General features: G+C 36.8%; 1 protein-coding gene and 1 long non-coding RNA gene across 3 annotated transcripts in view; both read left to right on the top strand.

Annotated features, from left to right (window-relative positions):
* BCL2 (BCL2 apoptosis regulator) overlaps window positions 1–22,409 on the top strand; it is a 234,694-nt gene that overhangs the window by 62,049 nt on the left and 150,236 nt on the right. The gene's annotated exons all lie outside the window — the stretch shown is intronic.
* Window positions 1–22,409, top strand: part of LOC140501682 (uncharacterized) — a 71,516-nt gene that overhangs the window by 35,505 nt on the left and 13,602 nt on the right. Inside the window, exon 2 of the long non-coding RNA XR_011966321.1 lies at window positions 1–22,409. This exon is cut by the window's left edge and continues 6,700 nt beyond it; it is cut by the window's right edge and continues 13,602 nt beyond it. This is a non-coding gene — a long non-coding RNA (uncharacterized lncRNA).

Below are 22,409 nucleotides of genomic sequence, written 5' to 3'. Positions count from 1 at the left end.
GTAAAAGTCCCCACTATAGTCATTAGTCAAACAATAACTCCTTGTCTGACCTTTGAGCAAATCACTTCAATTCTTTGGGACTTAGTTTCCTTATCTGTGAAAAGGGTAGTAGAAGAATGGACTAGATAAGATCTTCTTTCCTTTCTCTCTTCAAGATTTGATTTGGGAGAAATAGCTGTTGCTGTGTGGCATTGGCAGAATCCTGGTTATGTTCCTGGATGACATGCTGTACTTTTCTGGGTACCATCATGACCCTTAGGATGGGCAATTGTGAGAAATATACAATCTATTCATTATTGCTCAGTGGAGACAAGAATAATTCTCAACTGTTCTGGAGCACACACGTGTGAAGTGACTCATGGTTTCTTTGGTTTGGATTCAAGTCATCATAATTGCAACTGCTACCAGTGGTATGTTTTGGGTGATGGGGAGAGGAGAAAGGAAGGGAAAGAAAAGGAAAAGAAGGGAAGGGAAAAGCACAACACTGATTCAGCAGAGGAAAGGGAAGAATGCGATGAGCCTAAAAATGAAGTCTTTCCTGACATTTTCCTAATGGTTCTCCCCCCATTCATTGAAAGGTATCATTAAGGTATGGTATTGATTATTTCATGTCATAGATAATATATAATCATATAATTATTATATATCGTATAATCATTCTATATCTATTATATGTTACATATATCATGATATATAATTCTATAATAACTATTATCTGATTGTACTATTATTTGGGCATCTAGGTGGCATAGTAGATACAGTGCCAGGCCTGGAGTCAGGAACTCATCTTCCTGAGCTCAAAGCTAACATCAGATACTTATTAGTGGTGTGGCCCTGAGCAAGTCACTTAACCCTGTTTGCTTCAGTTTTCTCATCTGTAAAATGAACTGGAGAAGAAAATGGCCAGCCACTCCAGTATCTTTGCCAGGAAAACCCCAAATAGGGTCGCAAAGACTCAGATACAACTGAATAATGACCGAACAGTAACAACGACTGATTACCCAGGGAATGTGTCCTTATTCTGTGGTCTAGCCAAACACTTCGATCCTTGGAGACTGTGCACCCTCATTTCACTTTCAGCAAACATCTTAAAAGTACCTTCCCTATACAGTGTTCTATCTGAGGCCCACAGAACAGGGATGATGCAAATATATTATTTATATATAAATATACTACATATTTATATATAAAGCATGGCCTTTAAATGAAACATGGAGTACTTAAAATCTGGTAGAGAAACTCTTTTCCCAGCACAAATGTCAATTTCAAAGTTAAAAAACGGGGTAGTTGCTAAAACTCTTTTCATTGACCTTCAGGTCAAATCCTGTTTCATCAAATAGAAAGGGAATGTCCAAGCTCTCTTGTTATAATGGAATGTTGTGTAGGTTATTATTTGAAATAAGTGAGCCAATCCCCTGGGAGTTAGAAATCAATCTGTTTTATCAAGACTTTGGGGGTATTGCGGCATTTGTTGTTATTTGTGGAGATAAGAAGAGGATTCTTTGTGGGTTAAAAAAAGCAAAAACAAAAAAAATTCTAGATATGACCTGTGGTTACTAATACCTTTTTAAAGCAGTAGTATTTACTCTGTCTGAGAAGCAGAGATGCATAGGTGAGTCCAGCAGAGCTTTGAGAGCTATTTTCATTTAGCTACATTTCCTTTTAGTTGAGATTTTCTTTTAGTTTGCTGAGAATATTCTGTTTCAGGTTAGATTTTATTTGTTGCATCCTCTTGTATTTGTTTTGTAGGTTGTTAATTTCCTTTTCAAGTTCTTTTATACAGTAATGCTCTGTGTTAATTAAAACATCTATCTCTTCCTCATTCATCTGCAGAAAGGATAGATGATGATTTATGTCTCTTTAATTAGTGTTCCTCTGAACTATGCTCCTTGACTTATTATGGTTTAATAAGCAGAAGAGGGGTTAGAATATTAGGTCTACTCTCCATAGCTTTAATAATCCAGACTTTCTCACTACAACTTAAAAAATGTTGTGACTTTGAGGAATATGGTCATTGAAATATATCCCTTAAGTACTAATGCCTCATGCAGGGCAATACTTGTTGACTATTAAGAAACTATTAAAAGATTTAGGTCATTGCTGTACTTTAATAAATATAGTATGAATTTCCATGACAGAAGTGCATTTGAGCATTTCCCCCACCCCCTCAAGGCTCCAGTAAACTCTATATATATATATATATATTTTCTAGTATAATACATGTCTAATTTCTGTATTGCTATGTGATTACCAGTAAATCTATGTGATCAGCACTGGAAAGTACCCATTGTTTTCCTTCATATAACTACCAGAAAACAAATTGCTCCAGTCAGATATCTACTAAAATTATTTCTCAAAATAGTTCTATCAGCTTTCCATATGAATACATTATAGTATGGATTTTTAGAAAAGATAAATTAAAGTGAAATAAATTGGCTTTTAAATAGGGATAGGAACTGGACCTTCAAGTCCCTCTTCATAAATCTTTCCCAAGCAACTGGGACCTAGGAATAGAGTCTCCTTCCTCTGAACTCGTAGCCCTTGTTCCTCTTACTCATAGGACATAGCAGGAACCATTGAGTCATTTCTAGATTTAGAGCTAGATGTGACCTTAGAGGTCAGGGTCCAATGTGATCATTTTACAGGAGAGGAAACCAAGGCCTAGAGAGATTGAGGGACTTTCCTAGTATCCCCCAGATAACAAGTGTCTATGATGGGATTTGAACCCACACCTACTTGACTCTAGGCAGCTAGGTGGTGCAGTGGATAGAGCACCAGTGCAGGAGTCAGGAGGACCTGAGTTCAATCTCACCTCAGACACTTGATACTCACTAGCTCTGTGACTTTGGGCAAGTCACTTAACCCCAACTGCCTCATCCTGGGTCATCTGCAATCATCCTGATGAATATCTGGTCACTAGATTCAGATGGCTCTGGAGGAGAAGTGAGGCTGGTGACCTGCACAGTCCTCACTCACTCAAAACAAAGTCAAGTGCAAGTCATGTCATCATTTCTCTGATGGCATGGTCTTCTTCAGCAACAAAGGACAAACACACACACACACACACACACATGCACACACACACACCACTCCGAGTCCAGCATGTTATTTTTTTCTTCTACATTGCTTCACAAACCCTAATGACCCTAGAATTCACCTCTCCATGGACTGATTCTGCTTACCTTGTTGACTAAGTTAGATACGGAGATCAGACCAAACCGGGCTCTTTCAAGTTGGTACAACCATGCTCATCTGGAAGTGGTACCTTGAGATACCTCCTCTACTGCCTTCTTATTCCATTTTCTGGATATATACATGTGTCTATTCTTCCTAAGTAAATTTTAATTTTCTTAAGGGAAGGGTATTTATACTCTCCATTGCATACAGGACCCAGCACACATAGATGTCCAATAAATACTTTTTTTTATTCCAAAATCTCTGTGAAAGTGAGAACTTTCTTTTTTTTCCTTTAATAACAATTCTTCTTTAACTTGGGCTAGTCAAAATCAGACACATAGAGATAGTAGAATATTTTTCTCCTGCTTGCTTGCAAATGCAGATATATCCAAGTGTTCAAAGGCAATTGTTCTCCGTGTTGACTGGGTTGATTCAATTTAATAATAATTAGATTGAACTGAAAAAAAGTACCAGAAAACTTAGCAGATTTAAATTGAGTTATTTACCCTCATTTGGGGTAGGAGAAATTGAGTCAGATTTCATTAGAAGAAAATTGTGTGATGTTGCCACCATCTTGCTTTCTGTAACTTAGTATTATCAGAATTCTTTTTTCTCTCTTTCAATTGGATTAGGGAATCATTTGGAAAATTGGATATTTCAGGTTCAGTAGGGTACTTTGAGTCAAAAATAATATCCTAGTGGGACATTAATAGTAATTATACTGGGGAACATAGTGTTATTACTGATTTCTGGGAAAACCCAAGTCTGGGCCTTCTTTGTTCTTTATTGGACCAATTCCCCTTGTGGATTTAATTGAAGCAAGAGTATTACGTTTTATTCTGTGCTCTAACTTGGCTGTATGATGGCGCCGTGCTCTATTTAGTGGCTATAATGATCAGATGGACATGATTTTTACATGAATACAGCACAGGACAGAGATTTAAGAGATCTGAATTCTATTGCCAGCTCCTTAGTTTCTGCACCTGTTAAGTGGGAGTGAAATAACTACCTCCTCCCCAGGGATAGTAATGAACGTAAGAGCCAAAATGCTTTTATGCATTTGAAGGTCAGAGACTATATAAATAAATTATGTTTCATTGTTAGTACAATATAAATGTAGAAAATAATATAATTGACAGGGCCCAGGACTGGCACTCGGACTTCTAGGTGTGCAACTAAGTAGTTGAAATTACGCCTCTGAACAAGATGTCTCTCCCAGGTTAAGCTCATCGCTTCTAAACTCACCACCATGTTGCTAACTCAAGCCTTGATTAATACCACCTCCCTGACCCTCCTTTCCCCTCTGGAGGGCTAGAGGTTGGAGCACCTTCCTTTACAGAGGGCAGAAAGTGGACTCTTAGCTCACTCCACTTTGCATCTGTTGCCCTTCCTGGTTTAAACTCCTTTGAACAAGATGCCCCTCACCCCAGTCAGTTTCCCCCTGCTCTCAACCCCCTTCTCCCCTTTCCTGCCTTCTTTTGTATATTCTCTCCCCCTTTAGATTGTAAACCCCTTGAGGGCAGGGATTGTCTTTTTATTAATTGCATCCCTAGTGTTCAGCACAGTACCTTGGCACTTAATATATATTTTTTTTTATTGGATTGGATTAGCTATGTAACCTTGAACAAGTTATATCATTCTTTATTTCCTGCCCCCACTTCCATGCTCTATAATCTATCTCCCAACTCCTTGAGTTTTCACCAGCTTCCCTTGCCCCCTCATTCCTAGAATGTTCTCCCCTTTGTCTCCACCTTTTTGCTTTCCTAGTTTCTTTCAAGTCTCAGTTAAAATCCCGCTTGCTGCAAGAAGCCTTTCCAGACCTCTTACTTCTAATGCCTTTCCCTTAGTGCTTAATTCGGAGATTATCTTTGAATTATCCTTTGTATCTTTTTTGTACCTAGTTGTTTGTATGTTTTCTCCCCCATTAGCCTGTGAGCCCCTTGAGAGCAGGGACTATTTTTGCCTTTTTTTTTGTACCCTCAGTGCTTAGCTTAGTGTCTGACACATGTTGTTGTTCAGTCCTGTCTGACTCTCCATGACCCCATTTGGGGGATTTTCTTGGTAAAGATACTGGGGTGGTTTGCCATTTCCTTCTCCAGCTCATTTTACAGATGAGGAAACTGAGGCAAACAGGGTTAAGTGACTTGCCCAGGGTCACACAGCTAGTAAGTATCTGAGGTCAGATTTGAACTCAGATCTTCCAGACTTCAGGGTTAGCATTCTATCCACCTCACCTTCTAATTGCCCACACCTGTCACATAATAGGTGCTTAACAAATGGAGGTTGAATTGATTCCTCTGGGCCTCAGTTTCTTCATCTGTAAAATGGAGACTTGTGTTAGATGTTTTCTAAAGTCTATTTAGGTGAGAAATGTTTTGTGATTATTTCTCATTTAGAGACCATTGTCCATATCACTTACTGAATCCTACAGAAGTAAGAGAAATCTTCGTAATTAAAAGATGTATGCAACCATTTCCATAGAATGCTTATTATTCTCTTGGTTAACCTTTTTAAACTAATGAAAATGCTTGACACCTTTAAAGGTAGAGTATCTTCAAACCTTGAATACTGTTTCTTATAGGGGCAGCTAGGTGATGCAGTGGATAGAGCACCAGTGCAGGAGTCAGGAGGACCTGAGTTCAAATGTCACCTCAGACCCTTGATACTCACTAGCTCTGTGACCTTGGGCAAGTCACTTAACCTCAATTGCCTTATCCTGGGTCATCTGCAATCATCTTGATGACCATCTGGTCGCTGGATTCAGATGGCTCTGGAGGAGAGGTGAGGCTGGTGACCTGCACAGCCCTCCCTCACTCAAAAACAAAGTCAAGTACAAGTCATGTTATTATTTCTCTGATGGCATGGTCTTCTTCAGCAATGAAGGATGAACACACACACGCACACACACATACTGTTTCTTATATCAACTTGTATTCATCATAGTATGAAGCTATTTCTATGATTAGTATAAAATCTGAAAACTGAGTGCCTGATGGGTTATTTGCAGTGTTTCTCTTTCTTTGGCTAAAAAATTGAAATTTATCATAACCCTTGTGGATAGTAAAGTTCTAATATTTCAGTTGCTTAGAGTTAAACTGTGATTATTAGGTCAATTCATCTCTGGAACATCAGCGGCTTGAGGGCAAGAGGCTGCATTTTTGTCTTTGTATGTCTAGTACCTGAACAGTGCCTGGCATATTGTACATGCTTAACAAATGGATGTTGAAGTGAATTAGAATAAAATCAGCTCGAATTCCTTAATAGTAGAATTGAATATTTGAAATACTTAACTGAAAGTGAGATCTTTAAAAAATTAATCTTTTAAAAAAGTTGAAGTATTTAATTTATGTTATTTACCTTCCAATTAAACCCTTGGAAAGGTCATTCCCTCTCTCCTCCCTTGTATTATATATAACTTTACTCTTTTTTTGAGAACTCTATATTTCCCTCATTTTATTTATTTGGTTATGAAACCGGTTTAAATCTATGTTCAAACATCTATTAGTTGGGTTTTTTTGGCATGAATATTTGAAAACAATTTCCCCTCCTGGTCAGGATATATTTTCAGAAATCATTTCAGAGGCATTCTTTTGTCAAAGGCTGATGGGATCTGATCCTGTGTGTGAGCTGGTTTACTAGCAGCAATCTTAGCAGAAGAAAACCATTCTAAGCAAATTTCAGAGACAACATAGGAGGACTTGTTTAGAGGTGGAGTAACTCTTTCCTTTTAAATCCTTTCTGGTTGCTAAAAAATAGTCATAGGCATTTTCACTGGTGGTGGGTAGAGCGTACAAATATCCATAACATCTTACTTTTATTTTGGGTCTCTTGGGGAAAAAGAAGCATAAAAAAAAATCAGAGAAGCTAAAAAGATAAATTAAAAAGCCTTTCCTATTGTTAGCTCGGAGCAGGGAAAGGAAGATACACTAACCAGAAATGGGAAAGTTGTATTTTTTCCTAATCCAGAGCCATACATGTCTTTGCAAGGATTTTTGACATTCAGTTAAGGAAAATCAGTAAAGGATTTTAATCGGAGATCAATAAACAGTATTGGAAATTTGAATGAATTGCTAACAGTTCCTAAAATACAGCTCGAAATTTTTCTTCTTAAAAAGCTTACTCTATCAGTAACATCTTTGGGACATAAAGCTTGTTAATACTGCTAAATGATTATTTCATTTTTAAAAAAGTTCTATTTTCACAAGGGAAAATTTTTTTTTAGCTTGACCTCCGATAATCATGCCAATGACAGAGCATTGTTTGTACCACAAGGCCATGAGGACAATATCTATGCCCACGTATTACCAAGTTATCTGAATTTTGTTACCTGAACTGGTTCAGGTCTTTTGAGTTGGTGAAAACCCCTTAAAAGTTTAGCCTGCATAAATAAAGTGACAGTGGCAAACACCACATTTGCATTTTTATTTCTCTTTTTACCCTGTTGAGCTGTGACCTACTAATTTAATTGGGTAGAATATAGTACTGTATTTAAGGGAGGTAGGTTCAGAGATAGATAGTAATATAGCCTTTATGTTATTCATTAATTGGGTAATATAGCCTTTATGTTATATATAAATAGACGGTATAGGTTTTATGGTACATATAAATACCCTTTAGTTCATCTCTACAAAACCAGGGAGAGCCTAATCAACTCAGAGAGAAATTTAATGTTGTCGAAAATCCCTAGAAGATAGATTTAGACTCTGAGCATTAAATTTGATCTTGCATTTAGTGGTAGACCACTTTATTCTTTTTACATGCTTAAATGCTTGATAGGCTTTCTTATAAACGTGTATTGTTGGTGTAAGGGAAACTAAACAAGGAAGTTTAAATGGATCAGCAAAATCCATCTTGGTTACTAGAAAAACAGATGATAAAGAAGGAAGGAAACAAGCATGTATTAAGTGCCTACTGTGTGCCAGCACTTTACACATATTGTCCCATTTGATCATTACAACAGTCCTAGGAGGTAAATGCTATTGTCATCCTTATTTTGCGGCTGAGGAATCTGAAGCAGGCAAAGGTTAAATGACTTGTCCAGGGTCATGCAGCTAGTAATTGTTTGAGGGTAGGTTGAAACTCAGGTCTTTCCAACCCTAAGACCAGCACTGTATTCACTGTATCACGTAGCTTCCTCAGGTAAGCCCTATTGTCAGTAGGATCATAGATTCAGAGCTGAAAGGAACTTTAGGGGTCATCTCATCCAACTTTTTCATTTTGTAGTCAAGGAAGCTGAGGCCTGGAGATATTAAAAAAATTTGTAGGGCTACATAAATAGTACTTAGCAGAACAGAGATTTGAACTCAGGTTCTTAAGTTCCAAATCTAGCAATCTTTCCTCTTTATCACGCATGCTATCTATGAATGCTTTATTATTATTTTTACCATTATTCTGGGGCTCATTTTGATTGTTTCATCATTTATTTTACCTTTTGGGTGAATTTTAGTGATCTTGAAAGTGAAAGATCAGTAGCTGTGGTCAGAGCCACCTGGGAGTACAACAGGTGCTTCCCCATTGAATACTGATCTGCAGGACACCTGTTAATGTCAGCCTGGAGAAGAACCTGGTCACCTTGCTGGGACTTGCACATATCTTCCATCAGGCTGTCTGTTAGGTTCCATCTTCTTCACTTTCAATATTCTGCTCTTCGAATAAGTGTTTAATCCATTTGTTGTTTAAAAGCAATATATTTGTACTTGTTACTATCTATAGACCACTTAAGTGTTCCCATATGGTTTAGTGTTTGCTGTATCTCATTGGCCATGTTATAAAGACTTTCTTTTGAATTGCTCTATAGGGCTTAGTTCATTGAAGTATATACACTAGATATTCATTAAATACTTCTTTTTTGCCAAAATAAACTCGGTTAGAGAAACACATGCAGTCGTGAACATAGGTAATTTCATTTACCTTCTTTCTTCTGTTAGGGAGGTAACACAGAGGGGAAAACCAGAGCTAGGGACAGGATTCCTACGTTTGATTCTTGCCTGTTATCTACAATCTGTATCACCTTGGGCACACTATTCAGTATTTCTGAATTCCTGTTTCTTCATGTTTGAAATGAGGAAATTAGAGTAGATGATCTCTAGAGTATCTTTCATTTAAAAAATACTATATGAGGCAGTGTGGCTTATAGGAAGGAGATTCTGCGCTGGAGTCGGGAAAACTAAATTTGAATCCTAACTCATACTATGGTCTCTAGTCACTGAGGTACCAGTGTCCTACATCCCTCACAAAGTTGTAATAAGGAAAATACTATATTAATTTTAGAGTCTTACTGCCTTCATTTTTCTAGCTGTATAATGGACCTTGATTTCCTGTTGCTTCTTGCTAGTTTCCTCTGAATCCCCTTCACCTGTTTAAGGTATTGCCTTTGCAATTCTCTTTCTTTTTCCCATGATAGGATACTACAGTATGGCAAAAAAAATATGGTAATCTGCAATCTAATTTTGTGACTGCTTGTGCCATTGATGATATAAAAATTGCCAGCACAAGTATAAAGTTCACCTGCTGGAAATGGCTAACCTGAACCTTTTTGAGTTACCTTTTAGTAAGCTATGTGACCCTGGGCAAGTCACCCTCTGTTTACCTTCACCCACTGGAGAAGGAAATGGCAAACCCCTCCAGGACCTTTGCAAAGAAAACTCCATGGGCAGTATTGGCAAGATATGGTCCATAGGGGTCACAACAAGTTGGATATGACCAAACAACAAAATCTGAGCATTAGTCATACAGTACCAGAAAGTGAAAATCGAGAGCCTTAGCTATGGGTCCTCAGACAAATTCCTTAACTTCTTTAAGCCCCAGTTTTTCATTTGTTGAAAAATTAAGTAGTTAGGACTATATATAATCTCTAAAGTTCCTTGCAGTTCTAAATTGCAGTTACTCTAGGTTTCTGTTGGTTGGTTGCTGTTGATACAAAAAGGAGACATTTGTCCACATTTTTATTTCTGCTTTCCACATTTCTAAATTTCAGGGGTCCATTTCAGGTGTCTGGAGAATACTTATAATAATGCTGATATGGATAGATCCTATGCATAGGTTCCAGTATAATATAATATATAATATATATGAAACATTTTACTATTTTAATTATTAATCATTTTACTTCTAAGTTTTCAAAGAAGTTTCTCCAACATGGGAAATTTGTTATGAGCTTTGAAACTTTAACCCCCAAACCCTTAAGATAGTGGTTAAATTTTTTGCCCAACTTATAACAGGTAAGTGGGGGAAAATGTCAAGTTTATTCATTTTATTTACCAATAGATTTCCATAAGAGCAGTAACACAAATTTAAAAAAAAACTGTGGGCTGATCACTTATTTATACTCAAAAGAATGCCCTAAGTGAAATGTCTTGACCATTTTCTTTTCTCATCTTTTAGAATAAATATCCATTATAAGTTTATTAATAAAGACAAATATTCATATTAATATACAGATCTTAAACATTTAAATATTTTCCAATTTTATCTTGTTCTAGTTTATTCTATTACATCATTAGAATTTTCCTATGAAAAGAAAATTATAATCAAAGGTGGGTGGAAACTCAATCCTCCCTGTTTTTAGGTGTGTGTGTGTGTTTGTGTGTGTGTATGTATGTTTGTGTGTGTGTGTGTGTGTGTGTGTGTGTGGTTATAGAACATGCAGCTCTGGAATAATTTAGTGGAGAAAATTCTCTATCCCCCCCTTACTCTCCCTCCCTGCCGCCCCCCCCCCTTTTATTTATTTAAAATAAATAAAAGTCCCCGGGGCCAGACTCACTGACAGCTTTCAAAACAGATTTTAAAAACAGATCGTACTTCCCTAGCAATAATCCCAGTACAATAAAGCAATATTAGAACTACTTAGAACCACAGGTAGCAAGTGAGAAATAAAGAAAAAGATCAGAGTTCTTGGTTTCCCAAAGTTCATGGAACGTTCTGTAGCTTCGTAAACTCTTTGGCCTTGAACCATTCCTCCTCCTGCACCTATTTGTTGTGTCTCAGTCTCCTGGGAGAGAAGTCATTTGACTTTACCCACGCTCTCCCTTGCCTATCCACGCTGACCTATGAATGCTTGGCTTTCTTGTCTCCAAGAATGAAGAGGGTTCGGTTCATCCCTTTTGAAGGATTTTGCAATTGTCTCTCCTGTTTCCAGAGTAAGCTTTACTTAGGCTCGAGGTCTCTCTGTATTCTGGAATGTTTTGGAAACAGAATGTACAGAGAGAAAATTCCTGCTTTGTGATTATTAGATCACGTTGTTCCCTGGCACGACAGACTTTCGTTTGTATTAGACATCTGAGAACAGAAGTCCTAAATAACATGTTTCTATTCCCTGTTCTTTTATTAAGCTCATTTGTTGATTAACTGGAATTATTTTAGGATAATAGTTGATTGTTTCTCTATCAGAGGTGATGTGCTTCCTTTATCATAGAGGATTGCATGGGAAAGTGGAAAGAATGTTGGATTTGGGGAAAGAAGACTACCGCTCTGTCACTTTTGGACTCTTTTACCATGGGTTACACTTAACCTCTTTAGACCTTACTTTCCTCATATGAAAAATCAGGAAGGAAGCAAACATTTACTAAGCATCTACCATGAACCAGACACTTTGTAAATATTATCTCATTTGAGCCTCACAAAAACCATGGGAGCTAGGTGCTGTTCTTATCTCCATTTTATGGTTAAGGAAACTGAGGCGAACCGATATTGTCTAAGGTCAAATTTGAACTCAGCCAAGCCCAGGACTATTCATCATGCTACCTAGCTGCCCCTGTAAATAAAGGGAGTTAGCTTACATAACATCCTAGTTCCTTTTCAATGCTAAATCTATCATTTTAAGATGATGCTACAGTTTTGACTCTGAGTTATCTTTAAAAAATAAATTTCTATTAATACCTTTTTTGTGTAAACTACATTTTCCAATATATCCCTCCTTCCTCCTCCATTCAGAGAGTCATTAACATAACAAAGAATAAAGAAGAGAAAAAAAAGGGTGAGTAAAAAACTAACCAACACATCAGAAAAGTCTGACATTATATGCAGTGTTCCACACTCATAGTCTCCCTCTTAGCAAAGAAGGGGGGAAGGCACAGGGGTAAGAGTGCCCTCTCATATATTCTCTTTGGGGACAACCTTGGTCACTATAATTTTTCACCATTCAGATTTGACTGTATTACTGTTACCCATTTCATTAATACTGTTGTTGTCATTGTGTAAGGCAGCTAGGTGGTACAGTGGATAGAGTGTCCAGCTTGGTGTCAGGATGTCTCATCTTCCTGAGTTCAAATCTGCCTTCAGACACTTACTAGCTGTATGACCGTGGGCAAGTCACTTTACCCTGTTTGTCTCAGTTTCCTCATCTGTAAAATGATCTGGAGAAGGAAATGGCAAACCATGCTAATATCTCTGCCAAGAAAACCCTAAATGGGGTCATGTAGAGTCAGACGTGACTAAACAACAATAACAAATCATTGTGAAGATTTTTTCTCCTGATTCTACTTCATTTTGTATTTGTTCACACAAGTCTTCCCCTGCTTCTCAGTAGTTATTATATTCATCATTTCTTAAAGTGTAGTAATGTGCCGTGACGTTCATGTACCACAACTTGTTTAATTACTTCCCAATCAGGGAACATTAACATTGTTTTTAGTTCTTTTCTGCTACAAAAAAGTGCTAGCATAAATATTTTGGTGTGTATAGAGTCCTTTTTATTGCGGACCCTGAAGTATATATCTGGAAGTGGGACATTAAATTATTCTTTTAAAAAAGAAATTTATGTGAATCTGCCTCCCCACCCTCAAACAACAACAACAAATCAGTGAGACCAGACTGGCTAGGTACAAAGGTATAGTCTGTGACTGGAACAAAACCATTCTAACTGATCCATTGTGAGCCCACACTAATGGCTGTGGCCTCATCATCACAGTGATCTAGCTAATGTAGCCACACAGCCACAGAGAGATCAAAATGGTTTCTTACTTATCATATTCCTGGCAGCGGATAAATCTGGTTAGGATGGTTCTCAGTACCTCAGTTTGTGCAGATGATACAAAATATAGAATTGGTTTCATAGTTGAACAATGGCTATGGGTCGGGTTCATTTCTGCCTATTATTAATTGGTAAGTTAACAAGTTATATTGTTAATCATTAACGGGGGAAGACAAAGATTGATGTTGTTGTCTCCACTGTAATTCCTTTGTGTTAAATAAAAAGTTCTTTTGGATTTTAGAAATACTGTTTCTCAACCTCCTATTTTTTTCTCTCCAAAGAAATTAAATGTGTTGTCTACTTTAAGCCAGTTCAATATATGAAAATCCGAATGAGTAAAAACAAATAAATTTGGGAATGATTAGTCATTTCATGGAAGGAATTACCACAAGATTCTTTAAAAAATAAAACTCCACTATTCACAATGTGATTTAACTTACAAACTCCCCCTCCCAACTTTTCTGCAACGGATCTCTATTGTAAAGTAAGATACCCTGTAATTCTTGTTTGTAGCTATCAAAAAGAAATACTTTGAAATAGGTATTTTATTGCATTATTCCAAGAATGTATTTCTTTCTTGGTCCTCTTTGCAAATGCCTTGAGTCTCTTGATTAGGAATCATTGTTAATGGTGGTACTTGGTTTTAGATATTTAGATGTTTTTTTCATTGGAGAAGTGGCCAATGGAGCTTCCTCTCTTCCTCTCCCACCCCCACCCTAACCAAGCAGCTGGTACTTGGGACAGCTGGCACATCTCTTCGAGGGTTTAATGCATCCCCCTATAGGGCCACTTGGCTCTCACAAGCCTCAGGCACTTTTCACTCAAAATGCTCCAGAAATTGGATTATCTTCTAAGTGGAGGAATATCCTGGTTCTCCCATTTAACCTCTACTTAGTAGCAAGTGAAAGAGAGGGAAATTGTTATATTGTCAGACATGTTAAAATAATGATAAAAAATGCTATATTCTAGGCAACTTGACAGTACCTGCATTAGTCAGCCGATGTTTAGATAAGAACCAACCCCTCCAGGGAAAATGCAGTCCTGCCCCAGACCTTAATTGGTTTCTATGTTCATTCTGTTTTTTTCTAATTCTGTATGAAACAGTGATTTGTAGAGCAGAGTGGTTTTTATATGTAGTGTACATTTTATTATGTGATGTAGTTCTTATCAGATCATTTCTGCTTGCTTTTCCATTATTTCTCTGATCTATCTCATGTTTGTTTTTCTTTTTCATTTGATTTCTTTTTGTTTGTGTTATTGCTTTTTCTTTCCTTCCCTTCTACTGGGATCAAAATATCCATGACTTTCTGTAACAAGAACCATATTGGTGCCAACAACAGATTTATTTTGCTGTTATTAGCTTGACACAAAGATGTTTTTGTTCATCCTCACTCTAATATAAAGAATTCAAGGAGGAGAATCTGCCCATTTAATTTACTAAAGTTTTTGATCAGTTGGCTGGGTAATGAACACTTTCCCCCCTCATCCTTTTGTTTATATAATGCAAAGCAACTCATTAATTGTGAACCCACTCTGAAAAGATGGTTCTATTTCCTATGAATGAGGAACTAGGATTTATCACATGACTTGGCCTAGTAGATAAAATACTGGGTTTGGAGTCATGGAGACTTGACTCTAAATCCCATCTCTGACACTTATTCACTGTGTGATCATGGGCAAGTAACAACCTGTTTCTTTACTGATATAATGGAAATGAGCATATCTTCAGTACTTACCTCACCCAGTTATTATAGGGTTCAAATGGGGTTTTGTATATATGTATTTATTACATATTTATGTATATTTATTATATTTAATATATATTATTATATGTACATATATATTTGAAAATGTTAGAGTCTTTGTAAGCTTTAGCTATTTTTATCACTAGATTGACCATTTTAAGCCAAAATAAGACCTCCATTTGTACAGGAAAAGTGCTTACAATTAAAAAAAAGTAAGAAGGTTCTATAGAATGGTGACTATTTCTTGTGTCAGGTACCTGTGATTTCTTCAGAGTTGGGGGACTGCTGATAAAAACTCTCTTCCTTCCACCCAGCTACTAGGGTATAATTTCCAGTCTTAGGGAGGAGCCTGAGTCTCAGAGAAGTAAAATGACTTGCTCATGGTCACATAGTCAGTAAAACATGAGAGGCATTTATCCTCTAGACTCTAACTCTAAATGCTATCCATCATGTCCTGCTGTCTCTCAGGCTATTCCTTAAAACATTATAAATGACAGGTCCTTTATTAAAGTGATATTTTGAAATACTACTTTCCATCATGTAGTCTGTTAAACAGCTTATGTAATACACTTGAAACTTAGAGCCCCAGAATCTGTTTACATGTTTTTAGTCGTGTTGCTAGGGAACTTAACCTCATACCATGTCTGTCAGATAGACTATGGCTCCTTGCAAATATATATTTTAAATAATATGAGAAAGTTATATATTGATTTTATGTGACATGTCTTAAATTTGTGTAGTGAAAAGAGCTTTAGACTTGAAGTCCATAGATCTAGGCTCTAATCTTGGCTCTGCCATCAGTTGATTTGTATGATCTCAGGCTTCTATCTTTTCATCTGCAAAATGGGCTAGCTCAGAGGTGCTTAACAGTTTTTCGTTTCATTAATCTCTTTGGCAGCATAGTGAAATCTTCAGGAAAATGTTTTTTAAATGCATAAAATAAAATAGAAAGGAAACCAATTATATTGAAATGTAGTTATCTCTATCTATCTGTCTATATCTATATATATTTAAATGCCAGACACCAGGTGAAGAAACCTTGGGTCATGTTAGTCTTGTGGTTCTTTCCAGTGCTAAAATTTTATGCTTCTATTCTACTTTTTCCTCTAGAACTATAATTAAGGATTGTGAGTATTGTTGACTTAAAAAAACCAATAATGACACGACTAAGATGATAATGCTAGTGAAAATAATAACTAGATGGTACAGTAGATAGAGCAGGGTCTAGAGTCAGGAAGACCTTAGTTTGCTAGCCTCAGACTGTTACCAGCTGTATGACCATGGGCAAGTCACTTAAAACTCTGTTTGGCTTACTTTTCTCATCTGTAAAATGGAGATAAAAATAACACCTACCTTCCAGAGTTGTTGTCAGGATCAAATGAAATGTTTGTAAAGTGCTTAACACAGTGCTTGGCACATAGTAAGGGCTATATTACTGTTAGATCATCATCGTCATCATCATCATCATCATTGTAAAATAAGTAATGCACAGGCATTTTCAAAACAGTACTAACATATCAGGTTGTTTTTCTGGAACACAAAGTCTGAGAGCTTGATTTTTATCACCATATGTTGAGAAGTAAAATTTAAAAAAAATAAAGGAAAGTCAGCTGTGGAGAAAGGTAATGTTAACAATAAGAGAACAGATGTGTAAGAGTTAGTTCATTCAGCTGTAAATGGATCCAGACTCTCCTCCATATGAGAGACATGAAGGTGACACTCCAAGGAAGTTCATGTAATAAAAAGTGGAGTGTTCTGTGGGAGGGAGGGAGCCAGATTTAACTTCAACTAGGTAAGGTTGCTTTAAATTCAGTTCTTGCTTCTTAATGACAGGATTCACACTTGTTCTGAGAGGGCCATTAACAAAATGATCCCAGCAACTTGGACGCAGAGTGGGCGACAGTGATTATCTTCCTCTGGATCTCTGATAATTAGGCATTCAGGAGGGGCGTTCACTCATCAGAGATGTTTGTAGTAGGCAACCCCAGGAAACTGAGGAATTGGTTAAAAACCAGCAAATGCCTTCCCCTCAGGCTGTGCCTATAGGTAGAATTCTGATCTAATACATAGTAAATACTGTCCCCTTGGCCTGATTCCAACAGTGCCAACAGTAGTAAGAGCAGATAGACACTTAATCTGGTTTTTATCCAGCTGGTGATGCTTCAGAGCCAACCAAGGGTCTTTTTCAGTTGCCATGGGGCAGTTAGAAATAGATTTTACCGAAGGCCCTATGACCTGACAACTGTTTTACTGTACATTTTGAGTTTTGTTTCCCTTGCCCTCAGAATGTGTGGTGAGCCCACTAATAAATAATACATGATACTGATTAGAGGTCTATCTGTAACGTGTTAACTGTTTTTTTCCATTGGATTCTCATTAGGTCATCATCAACAAACTTGTTCATGAAGATGACAATATTTTGGGGGCAGCATTGCAGCATGTGAAGCATCAATGTGGCCATTATTCCTAGACTGACCAGAGGGCATAGGACTGGTTAAGGCTGAGAAAGTTACAAACTGGCCTTCCCATAAAGGAAACCTCATCTTGGCATTAGTTAGGAACTTGGAATTTTCTATCAGTTAAAGGAGTGTTGATTCAGATGGCCATGTGCTTTTATGATTAAAGCTCCATTATCATGTTTGCTTAAAAAAAAAACAACTCAGGCATTGTTTTGCATATTGCTTTACAAAAGAATATGGTGACACACTCTGTGGCTTTTCTTTTTCTTCTTCCACAGTCAACTCTTTATTATCCATGCCAATGGAGGTGAATAGACAGCATGGATCATACAAATCCATAGATTATTCAAAAAATAATTTTTATTTGATTTTGTAATGTACTCAGAATAGAACTCACAACCAAGAGAGAACTTGAAATTGATCTAGCCCATTCCCTTCTTTCTCTAAATGAGGAAACTGAGGTTTAGGAGGGTGAGTGGTTTGTCAGATGTGAAATTGCTTGCCAGGGTCATACACACAACAGAGAAGAACCAGACTCATAGAATCACAGATTTCAAGCTGAAAGGAGTTTTAAGTGAGGGGTCTATGGGCACACAAAAATCAAGGAGAGGAGCCAGGATTGGAAGTCAGGTCCTCTGACTTCATATCCAGTTTGCTTTCCATCGCATATCTTCTAACTTCAGAGCTAGTTTAGCCCCATCTTAGAGTCAGGCACTAACTTTCCTCCATTGCCCCTAGGGTCCTAAGTGGATAGTTGTGTTGATGAGCATCTGGAGAAAGAGGAGGATGAAAGAAGATCAACCTCCAAAGGAATAGTTTAATTATGAATAAAACTGCCCATTTAGGGTCTGCTCAATCATTTTTCAATCATGTCCAACTCTTCATGAGCCCATTTGGGGTTTTCTTGGCAAAGGTACTGGAGTGGTTTGCCATTTCCTTCTCCAGCTCATTTTTACAAATGAGAGAACTGTGGCAGATAGGTTAAGGGACTTACCCAGGGTCACACAGTTATTAAGTATCTGAGACAGGATTTACTCATGAAAATGTATCTTCCTGATTCCAAATGCAATGCTCCATCCACTCTGCCACCTAACTGCCATATATGGTGTTTTATTATCAGTTAATCAGCAAACAGTAGCTACTATGTTTCAGATGTTGTTCAGGGAATAAAAATACAGACATGAAGAAAGAAAAGATCCCTGGTCTCAAGGTGTTTACATCCTAAACTTCCAATGGATATTTTAAGCGAGAGAGCTTACAGATATACTTTCACTTGTATCCAGTTAGTTTTGTGAGTATACATATTCATTTTTGTATCATTCATTAGGGTAGACATATTATTTTAGCTTCAAATTTTGGAGATCTTTTCAATAGTACAGTTCAACCAGTTTATCAGAATCAGCTTGATTTATTGTGAATCTAGTTCATTTGTGTAAATCCAGCTCTGGTGGGGGAATTCTCTTTTGTTTAAACTGAATTTAAAAAATACTAAATAAAATGGTCTATTTGCATAGTATAACAGAAGAAGAGGATGGTATACAAAATTGGATTTCTATTATGTAGAACTTGCTTTTCTTTTAAGAATATAATAAATTCAACATGTAACCTTCAAAACAGTCCAATTTGTCTGTGATTCTTTCTGGTCTTCATTCTCTTCTGTGCATTTTTTTTTAAAAAAAAAAGATGTGTCAGTGACTTTCTTTGTTCTGTTTTGGGTTTTTTGTATGTTTTTGTTGTTTTTTTGTTTTTATTTTTACTACTCTATCTCTACCCTGCCTTCCCTTCACTCACTTCTGCTCACTTCAACTTGGCATCAATTCATATGCCTTCCCAGGTTTGTCTAAAGTTCTTCATTTTAAGTTTTCTTTTGGCATAAGAATATTCCATTACATTATACTATATGGCATTATTTTTTCAGTATTTTTCCCATTTGATGGATGGACCCTTACTTTCCATTTATTTGCTGTGGCAAAAAGAGCACCTTTATGTATTTGTACATATAGAGGTTCATTTCTTCTTTCTTTGTTTTTATGGGGGGCAAAGACCAGCATTAATATCACCTGGTTCAAAGGGTATTCACAACTGAGTGACTTTTTGGGTATGGCTCCAGATTGCTTTCTACAATTCTCAACTCCACCAACAGAAAAATATGGAATAATTTATGAATTTGAATGCTGCTCCTACACACATGCTAATCTTCTTCTATTCATTGGTCCCATTGCAGTTTATGTGCTACCAAAGCATTTTAATGCCAGGTCTTGACAGGTATGATTGACCTTGTGAAATGACTGCCTGATGGGGATGAGTGTAAAGGTCTGTCCAGATTGATGGTGGGTCAAACTGGAGAGCAAATGTGACTAAAATTGGTGATCAAGAAATAGGCTCTAGTCTTGTAGGAGTTCTTAAGGTGGGGTTCGTAACTTATTTTTTTTAATTTTGAAAACTATGTTTAAATAAATCAGTTTCCTTTCTAATCCTAAGTATTTTATATTATGCATTTAAAAGCATTCTAGGTAGGCTTCACCAGATTGACAAAGCAGTCCATGACACCAAAAAGGTTAAGAACCCCTGGTCAAGTGGATGTGGTGTGGGACTAAGGGTCAGGAAATTTCCGGTTCAGATTCTGTCTGGGACTCCGATGAGTTGTGTGAGCATGGTCAATGCACTTAATCCCTCTGAACCTCCATTTCCTCATCAGTAAAATAGAGATAATAAGACCTGTGGCACGTACCTTCAGGATTGTGATGCTGAAGTGACATAATGTATATTAAAAGTTTTGCAAACCTGAAAGTGAAATATATATTTCTTTATTATTATTACTTAGCCTGTGACTGGTTGGATGCATAGTTTGAGGCCAGGAACATGAGTACCATCTTTTTAGCTTTGTCTTCTCTGTCCTCTCTGTTACACAGTGATATTCTATCCCCCATCCTAGGAGAATCATCTCACAATGTGTTCTGTGGGTCACAAGAGGGAATGACAGACAATGTGGACAGACCAGTGTATATCCAATACCACTATATCTCAAATATCTTTACACATGTGAGTGTATCCATGTTGAGTGAGTACTTACCCCAATTTCTCCTTTAAATATCTATGAAATTTCATTTAATACTTACCTGTGATCTCATTAATTTGGGAAATGGAGCTCAAGAGATGGAGATTCTCTTTACCAATTCAGATGGGTATAGGTTTTCTGCAATTCACAGTCTTAGAGAGCTGTCAAGGAGCTGAGAGATTAAGGGGTTTGTACAGGGTTACACAGCCAGCATACATCAAAGGGGAGGGGAACTTCAGGGTCTTCCTGACTCCCACATCTGTAAGTGCTTTTGTATATTGTCTCATGGCTACCTCTCACCAATGCCTAAATACCTATATATGAAATACCCATATGTATTTAACTGGGGTGTTAACTTGATCATTTTGTGATCTATACAAATGTATCTATAGTCATTTATGAGTTCGAGCTGTGTGATCCTACACAAGTTACCTAATCTCTGTCTGCCTCAGTTTTCCTCACTTGTGAAAAAGGGGATAATAATAGCACCTACTTCCCAGGGTTGTTGTGAAAACTGAATAATATATTTGTAGAGCTCTTAAGCCCTATGTAAATATTACCTATTATTATTGTTATTATCTTTGCCAAAATTTACAATTTAGGTATTCATTAGGAAACCAAGAACCACATTTCTACAGCTTCCTAAAATGTTTATATCTATCCTAAATAATATACTCATGTTATAAAATGTATTTCATCAGTTATGCAGATGATTAAGATCTTTTCTTCTAAGAGAACTTGTTTACTAGGAAAATATTTTTTCTTTTTATGAAAAACACTACTTACTCTGTTTTGTAGACCTAACTCTGAGTCTGATATTTGGAGGCTGTGTGGCATAGTGTAAAGGACACTATACATGGTATCATGGGTCCTGAATTTGATTCCTAACTCTCAAACTTAATTCTTATATAACTTTGGCCACATTATAGAACCTCCCTGGGCTTCAGTTTCCTTATCTGTAAAATGAAGGGATTAAAATAGATGACCTAGGTTTAGATCTTTGATCTTTATGCTCTAGATACCTATGGAATAACAAATACAATTGTTTCTTTATTCAAATGTAGAGTTAAATTTGATAATGAGAATGTTTCTTATATTAATGATTCACAATTCTCAAAACACTAACTAAATTAATTCCTTGTTTAAGGATTTTTTTAAAAAAACAACTTTGTTTGAGGTTGATCTAGAGGGTGGCAAGAAGCGTTTACATACACGTAAAGCCAGTCACAAGTGATCATATGAGGATAACATGCAGTGCTTTGTTCTTTCTTAGGACAGCAGAGTTTACAAACATTAATTAGCTAATCTTCAGAACATCCCTGAGAGGGAGATAGACATAATTTTCCCACATTTTCCTATGGGGAAATCCAAGGTAGACCAAGGTTAAGCCAGCAAGTCAGTGACATATTGAGAAAGTTCAGACTCCTGATTTCTCTGTTCCCTGTCCTGACCAATTCCATAGCATTTTCTCTGAATTTCCCTTCTTTTATAGGATGCCACTTTAGGTTATTTCTGTCGCTGAGGAATGGAACACTTAGATGAAAATAATCCTTATTTTACTGTGGCTATTTTTCAGGCAGAAGGAAAGAAGAACATATAACAGTGTTTAGTCATGAAATATATAATGTGCTAAGTATACTGTGTTGATTTGAATATAGACTGTCTCCAAATCTGATACTCAGATACATACATATATATATATATGTGTGTGTACATATATATATATTTATACACATTTGTGCAGGTATAAATGCATGTATATATCTATATCATATGTATATGTTTGTAGATTATATTTAGGTTTTATGTAAGCCATATTTAGGGGAAAATGGCAGCCTATGCCGAGGTAAATTCAGTAGTATCTCTCACCCTGTCAAATGGCATATCCCATTACTTGACCCTCAAACTGAACATTTAGTACAGTTGGGTTCTAGTTGCTTTCATAACAATGATTCATAGTATTATAATTAGATAGATTCAAACCTGGCTAGATAGTAGGA

Source organism: Notamacropus eugenii, chromosome 4, assembly GCF_028372415.1.
Source record: "Notamacropus eugenii isolate mMacEug1 chromosome 4, mMacEug1.pri_v2, whole genome shotgun sequence".
Lineage (NCBI taxonomy): Eukaryota > Metazoa > Chordata > Mammalia > Diprotodontia > Macropodidae > Notamacropus > Notamacropus eugenii.
The sequence above is the reverse complement of the archived record's forward strand: the minus strand, read 5'-3'. Positions and strand labels throughout refer to the sequence as shown.